We start from the raw sequence: 7,807 nt of genomic DNA on the forward strand, positions 1-7,807 counted from the left end.
CATAGGTTTGAGTCCCATTCCCATTGACCTTGAACAAGGTATATAAACTCAGAAGTTAGCCTTTTGTTTGGGATCTCTAACTCACTGGAAGAGTGTTGTATGATTTGACCAGAGGAGCTGGGTAGCCCTTGTTAAGGAGCTTGAAAACCCAGATGTTGCTGTTTCCCTGATAATTATGTACTGAGATGTTGGACAGAAAGCTGGAAGCCTGTCTACTGGTTTGTTTTATTTGATCTGTTGATATTTTATGTTTATAATTTCTGTTTGTATTTGTTCTGAAGTTCAGTTTGCTGGCTTTCCTCCCTGAACTAAGTGAATAATATATGTATGTTTGATTAAAATGAGATTGTTATCTCCTTAAGGTTGCTTTCCTTAGAAAAGCAGATCAAAGAATATGTGCTGGAAGCTCTTCTGTGTGCTAGTGTCATTGGTCTTCACCTCCACAGCATCTCCTAGCAACATTGTTGTTACAAAAATGGCATAGTCAGTAGGATAAAAGAATCAAAATAATAGTATATTTTAAATTTTATTTTAGCTACTCAATTTGAGTACTACAGAAAATTACTTTAATCAACATTACATACTGAGGATCATTCTTTTAAAAAAAACATTTACTTTCGTAAAACTTTAGGTTCTTTGAAACATTTTGCTGATGGTACATATATATGTTAATTTCTTGTCTAGATTTTTTTTGACAGTTTACAATCTACCACTTAGCAATTTAAGAACTTGAAGTCTAGTAGATTTTGTAGGAAACAGTTAAAAGCATATATAAAATTAATTTTTTGCCTCTGCAACTTATAATTCATAATCATTCTCCACATTGTCATCTTGTTGATATTTTCTTGTCTAATTAACGGGAATCAGATGTCCTATTCCAGATAGACATTTGGCAGAAATAGAACTCTGAAATAAGAACTTCCTTTGAACAATATCTAAAAGAGTTGAATAGTCATGTAGATAGAGAACTCTGAAAAATCTAAAGTTCTTCATCAATCTTCTGTATATTTTGATAGGCAGTAGTGGAGACTTCAAAAGCTTTGCCATGGAATAACATTTCAATTGTTTTATGTTCTTTATAGCTTTTATTTTTTTACTTGTCAAAATTCTCATTTTTTTTTTCCAGCTGTGAACTGATTCTGGTGTCTTCCATTTTCTCTCTCTGTAATTCAATTTCAGCCTGTGATATACAGTGCTGATCTCATTGATTCTGCTAATGTGTCCTTTCTAGTTGTTTTAACTGCTTAGATTCTTGGTTCTTAGTTGTTAGAGTTGTTTTGAGATCATCTTGATCCATTTTCAAAAGTTTCTTAAGTTACCATTCAACTATTTTGGCTTCAATTCCATCATTCTCTGCTTGTCTATAATCCTGAAATTCAATAAATTCAGCAAAATTCTTCAGGCTCTGATTCTGGTTGGGCATATAGGTAGTGGCTTAAGTGTTTATTTCATTCACTAGGGGGTAGGCTTTGTCCTGCAACAGAGTAGTTTTATGCGCATATGCTGAGAAGAGTTCACACAGCTCCCCAAAGTGCCTTTACACATTGGAGACCACATGGAGCAGATGTCTTCTCTTGGCAGTCTGGCTTTTTGACTACTCTTCAGCATATCACCTTGCATACTTCCCAGGACCCCAGGTTGGAGCCTTCAATAAGGCCTCACATGGAGCTTCAGTGGCACACAATGGGACACTGGCACACACTGAGCCCAAGCTGGATTCTGTTTTTTTTTTAAAGTATTTTTAGATACATTATTTCACCTTTACTCAAGTGTATTGAGACAGAAAAGGCACTATAATATTATCTCCATTTTTACAAACAAGGACATTAAGGCTGAGATATGTTGAATGGGTTGCCCATTTATCAAGAAAGGCTTCATAATATAGGTCCTCTGTATGGTGAACTAGTGTTCTTTCCAACTGATTCCCAATTGTAGGACAGTGGAATCAACTCAAGAGGACTCCTCCCAGATCAGCATTCTGAAAGCCTCACAAGCCAATGTACCATATAGTATTCTGAAACACTGCCTTTATTTTCTTTCCTTCTGAGTTTTTCAAAGCAACAATAGAACTTCAATTATATAGCTTATTTATATATTGTGTATATTTATCCACTATTTTCTTAAGGCTTTGGTCTAAAACAGATTCACCTTAGTTCATATCAGTAAAAAAAAGCAAAATTCCAGTAAATAGTGTAAACTCTACAGTATTACTGAAGTAAAAGTAAGAAGAGAGATCAGAGTTTGATTGTATGAAATGTAATACTTTTCATGATAGCTTTTGTATTTAAAAACTCAAGGTTGTTTGATATTTTTAAAATTTACTTTTCCAAAAGTTTGATCTTTGATTTTACACTTGGTCTTCAGTTATATAGACTTAAAATATGATTATGTGGGGCAGAGCTCTTGTGTCCTTTAATGAGTTTTCTCTTATAATTTCTGCCTACTAAATAGACTGTGTCAAATTTAAGGTGCTCTCCTCCTTAGCCCAGAGTCAAATATAGTACACCTGAAAACCACACTTAGTAAAGTACCTTTTTTTGTTTTTACCAGTTTTTCTACTTAATTTTTTAACATCTTTATTCTTTGGGTGTTTCACATGGGAGATAATAAATAGCATACTCTAACATTTTTGGTTAACTGGATGATTGTCTAATAGGTAATTTTATGTAAATAGCCATAATATTGACAACAACAATAATAAACCAACATACATTGAATGCAAAGTTGTGTTTTTTAAAGAGACTGTGCATCTTCCAAGAGCCAAGATAGCAGAGTAAGCTATAAATCATCATAACTCTCCCATATTCATCTCCAAACAACCATAAAATAGTGCCCCCAAACAAATTTTGAACCAGCAGAACATGAAAAAAACAGGGCGAAACAATCCTTCAGCCCAAGAGACTTGGAAGATCAACAAGAAAGGTCTGTCTCCCTTGGGCAAAAAGGGAGTTCAGTCCAGGACAGGAAGCATTTTAGCCAGCCAGCAGCAAGCCCCACCTCAGCAAACCAGCAGGAGATCTTGAGTCCCAGTGCAGTGGAGCAGGCAAATGCCAACACCAGGACTGCTACATGACTCAGCACAGGCAGAATAATGGGCAGACTCCAGCTCCAAGAACCACCACTTGCTTCAGCATAGCCCTGGGCAAACAGGCATCCTCCAGGTGCCAGACCTCCACATTCTTCAGTGTATCCTTGGAGAAACACATTAACAGCCCACCATCCTTAGCATACTCCAGACACCACCAGTAGGACCCCAGCTCAGCTCCAGGTAAGCTGTCAGACCCCCATGGCCTCCAGTAGCACAATTCAGATTATATGAGGTGATGGGAAGTTTTGTGTGGAAAATTCAGGACCAGTGACTTGCCAGCTAGAAACAAGAGAAAAGTAAAAAAGACTAAGTAATCAATGAAGATTATACAAGGAAAGGGTAGACACTCTGCAAAGTACCAGTGCCTTCTATAGAAATTTATCACCTACTGCATACATAGCAAGACATTACTGTATGACTAACTTGAATCATATTTCACAACTTTACTATTTTTCATTGAGCAACAGATCATAAATTCCCATTCTACACTTATAGAGCCTTGAGATCCTTCAAAAGAACCTTGAAAACTCAATCAGGACTTCTTAAGACATGAAAGGTGATAAGCAGACTAAGCAACCATGAGGACCACCTATTAAAAATGAAGAAAAGTAGTGATGACATAAAAGAAACAAAGACAAGGAACAAAGACTAACATCTTTCATGCAATAAATCATATCATAAGGAGGCAATACCGAAAGCACGAGCCACTTTGGTTCTTATATATTCATAAAATGATTCCTGGTAGGTTCAAAACCAGCAGGCCAAGGCCAGGATGACTGGGGAATCCTAGAAGTTTAGACTAAAGTCAGCCCATTAAGAATTGAGCAGCTTCAGCCACTGAAGCTTGAAGATGAAGACCTCCTGTTAGTGACGTAACAAGAGAAAAAGCAGTGTCATTGGGGAGAAACCCTAAAAAAGCCCTGAATAGAAGCTGGAGACTACTATAATGTTCAGATCTACTTTTTTAAAAAGTTTAAAATTGCTTTCCAGAGTGGAAAAGATGAATTTCTTCTTACCTCGAAATCCAAGAACATAATAAAACTATTGTATTCCTGTAAGAGAAATAGGAAATCAATCTCACTTATTCTTTTAGAATGACCACATAAGGTTAAATAAAATGGTTCAGCTTTATATTAATAGCTTAGAATGGAAGTGTATTTATGAGATTACACCATCTCTATCTGCCAATCATTAACAGGTCTAGATTTGATTGGTTTATCTTTGTTGAAAAAAAATTATAACCAGGTCTTGATTTCTGAAAGAAATCAAGGCAAAAGAGACATGCATTTCTAAAAGTGAGTGTAAAGAAATGACACAGAATGAATAAGGGTCTTACTCATGGAATAGGTAAGGAAAGGATGAAAACTAACAATCCCCATCTAGAGAAGGAGGAAAAGGAAGAAAAAGTATAGAAGGAAGAAAACAAGGAGAAGATACTTCTAGGGTTTTCAGTGTTGCAAGCTTTTGGTTCTTCCAAGTTGGTATGATTTAAGGAGAGGTATTTACTACTCTCCTGGCTTGTGTTCTGGTCTGTGAATGCCTACAAGCACTTTACTCTGCCTGGGAAATGTGAGGAGGTCCCTACTCCCCTGTAGTTGCGAGCTCTCATGTGCTAGTGTTCCTCTTCACCCTGGGACTGCCACCCAGGACTGTGTCCTGGATCTGAGTATGGGCAAAGCAACAGAGTCTTGCCTCAGTGCTAGCAAAGAGACCCCTGTAATCTCCTTCTGACCAGTTGTTTGACTCCTTTACCATCAGTGGGTTGAGAGCTCTAGAAGCAATTGCTCCTGCTGCTGTGATTCAGTCATTCCCAAGGCCTGCTCCTGGTTTGCTGGTGCTGGGGCAGGGGCTGTGCTGGTGCAGCCTGCATTGGACTGTGATGGACTAGATGTAACAGACTTTTCCTGGAGACCTTCTAGGTTGTCTTTGGTGTCTTTGGGCTAAGAGTTCTGGAAGTCTCCACTGCTGCCACTGATTCAGTTACCCTGCTGCCTGTTCCTGGTTTACTGAGACCTGGTCTGTGCCAGTAAGGCATGTTCTGTGCTGTGCTCCTCTCTAATCCTGATGTAACAGACCTTTCCTTCCAACCTTCTAAGTTGTTTTGGGCTGGGAAATTGTTTCACTGTCTTTTTGTGGGTTTTGTTACTCTAGAATTTTTTAGAGCAATTATTTAAAGGTATTTAGTGTGGTTCATGACTGAACTCAGGGGAGTCCCTGCCTTTACTCCACCATCTTGGCTCTGCCTAGAGAATTTTTTAAAAAAAGAAGTAGGGTCTAATAAATGTATTTAGTGTCTGCAAAAAAGCTTGGTGCAACATTTATTAACATTTCATTTTTTATTACTTCATGACTCAGGAATTTTAATGTTTTTAAGTATTTGTTTGAATTAAAATAGTGATGCCATCATTTTATTTTTCTTCTTTTGCTGGTTAAATTGATATGCAATAATAAAGTTTGCTTCAGTGCCAGCATATGAACTGTTTACTAAGCATATTATGTAATATTATCTTTGAAAATTAATGAAATTGGGGGATATTCTCTTTTGTGATACCTATAACCCATTTGTTGTTAAGTAACCAACATATCTCAAATACGCCCCCTTTTCTCCTCTGACACTACCACCATTCCAATGCAGGCCCTCATCATCTCATGCCTTGATTATTACAATACCCTGCTGTTGTTGGGTTTGACTGTTTCAAGTCTCTCCACAATTCAATCTATCCTCTATTCAGTTACCAAAGTCTTCCTGAAACATAGGTCCAATCTTGATCCTGTTCTATTTGATCAACTTGAGTGACTTCCTATTACCTCTTAGATGAAATAGAAAATGCTCTGTTTGACATTCTAAACACCACACAGCCTAACCTGCTCTTACCTTTCCACGTACTCTTCATTCCAGTGACTTTGACTTCCTTGCTGTTCCATGAATGAGACATTGAATCTCTCATCTCTTGGCATTTTCTGGCTGTTCCCCATGCATGGAAAGCTCTCCTTCCTCTTTGTCTGACTACTGACCTCCCTGGCTTCCTTTAAGTCCCAAATGAAATCCAACTTTATACAGGAAGTCTTCTCTAACCACTCTGACTTCTAATGTCTTTGCTAATTATTTCTCATTTGTCATATATATCTCTATCTATCTACCTACATGGGAGAGAGAGTATGCTTGCTTTGCATAAATTTATTTGAATACTGTCTCCTCCATAGGATTATAAGCTCCCAGAGAGCAGGTACTGTCATTTGTCTCTTATTGTATCCCCAGCACTTAGTCTGTTGCCTGACACATAGTTGATGCTTCACGAATATTTATTTTGAAAGATTGCAGTAAAATTGCTCCAGGCATACTTTCTTAGGGAAAGCAACAATAATGCAAGTTTAGTTGACAGCTTTACTGGAGTATTTCTGTTGATAAAGTTGTTTATTGTTTTTTTTAAGTGTAAGAATATAGTTCTCATTAAAACTACTCATATATACATCTAAGTATATGTGTGTATGTATGCACACATGCAAGGATATTTTGAGGAAAACATAGACTATAAAATGTATATGTGTGTCTAAACCAAGTGGTACCATCAATTATCATTGTTATGTATAGAGATGAACCAGATTTGTTGATATGCCCAATATGCTGCCACATCCACACTCTTTGCTTGCCTTTGTCTGCAAATGTATTTTTTAATTCTACCCTTCTGTTCTCAAAACTGAATACTTGCCATGAAAAACTAGGAAAACCAATTTTAATAACAACTGCCTATAGTGGGCATTGTAAATCACACAAAGATGAATAATATATGCCCCTTGCAATCAATCTAGTTGGGGAGAACAGACACACAAACATGAAAAGTTATAGAACACAACTCAGTTCAACAATAGTTTTTGTTTATTTGTTGGTTTTGTTTTATTTCAAGCTTCTTCTATTCAGAAGTCCCTGGGGAAACAAATAGCAATGGAATGTTGTTTTCCATGTATATACAAAATTAAAATTTTAGAGATAAATACTAAGCAACTGTATTATGGAAAGGGAATTAAAAACTGAAAATGAGAAAAGGCCCTCATGTAGACATTGGCCAGGAAGTTGCATTTGGAAGTTGGCTAGAAATTCTAGGGAGTGAAGGGAAAGAGGAAGTACATTTTAGATATAGAGGGCAATCTATACAAAGGCAGCTTTGCCACATATCCTGAAGGAAATGAGAAATGAATATTAGAAATAACAAGAAACAACAATGACCTTGGGGTGGGTGTGTTTTTTTTTTTCTTTTTTTCATTTACTAATGATTTCCCTACATAAATAGAAACTCACAGATGCCGAAGATAAATTGTAAAGAGCTAGAAAGTAATAGAAATCTTTTGTTAAAAAATCTGGAATGTTCTTTTCTCTTTGCATTTGCTTTCAAGCAACTGGATGTGTCTACAAATTCATTCAAGAGCATATTAATTTTCCTGAGTCATTTTCGTATTATATTTCTCTCTCTCTCTCTCTCTCTCTCTCTCTCTCTCTCTCTCTCTCTTGCTCTCTTTCTCTTTCTCTCTCTCTGTAGGTGTGTGTATATGCACATATATACATACATACACACCCACACAATACACATGTGTATACACAAATACGTATATGTACACATGTTGTATACACATGTGTATAAGTATACATATTATGTAATATGTGTATTACATATATATGTGTTTGTATATGTGCATATATGTTTAGGTATGTGTATTTTTATA

General features: G+C 36.6%; 1 pseudogene; it reads right to left on the reverse strand.

Moving 5' to 3' along the window:
- Positions 1 to 777: 777 nt before the first annotated feature.
- LOC118857807 lies at positions 778 to 5,123 on the reverse strand (annotated as a pseudogene).
- Between the last annotated feature and the right edge of the window lie 2,684 nt (positions 5,124 to 7,807).

This window comes from Trichosurus vulpecula, chromosome 7, assembly GCF_011100635.1.
Source record: "Trichosurus vulpecula isolate mTriVul1 chromosome 7, mTriVul1.pri, whole genome shotgun sequence".
Lineage (NCBI taxonomy): Eukaryota > Metazoa > Chordata > Mammalia > Diprotodontia > Phalangeridae > Trichosurus > Trichosurus vulpecula.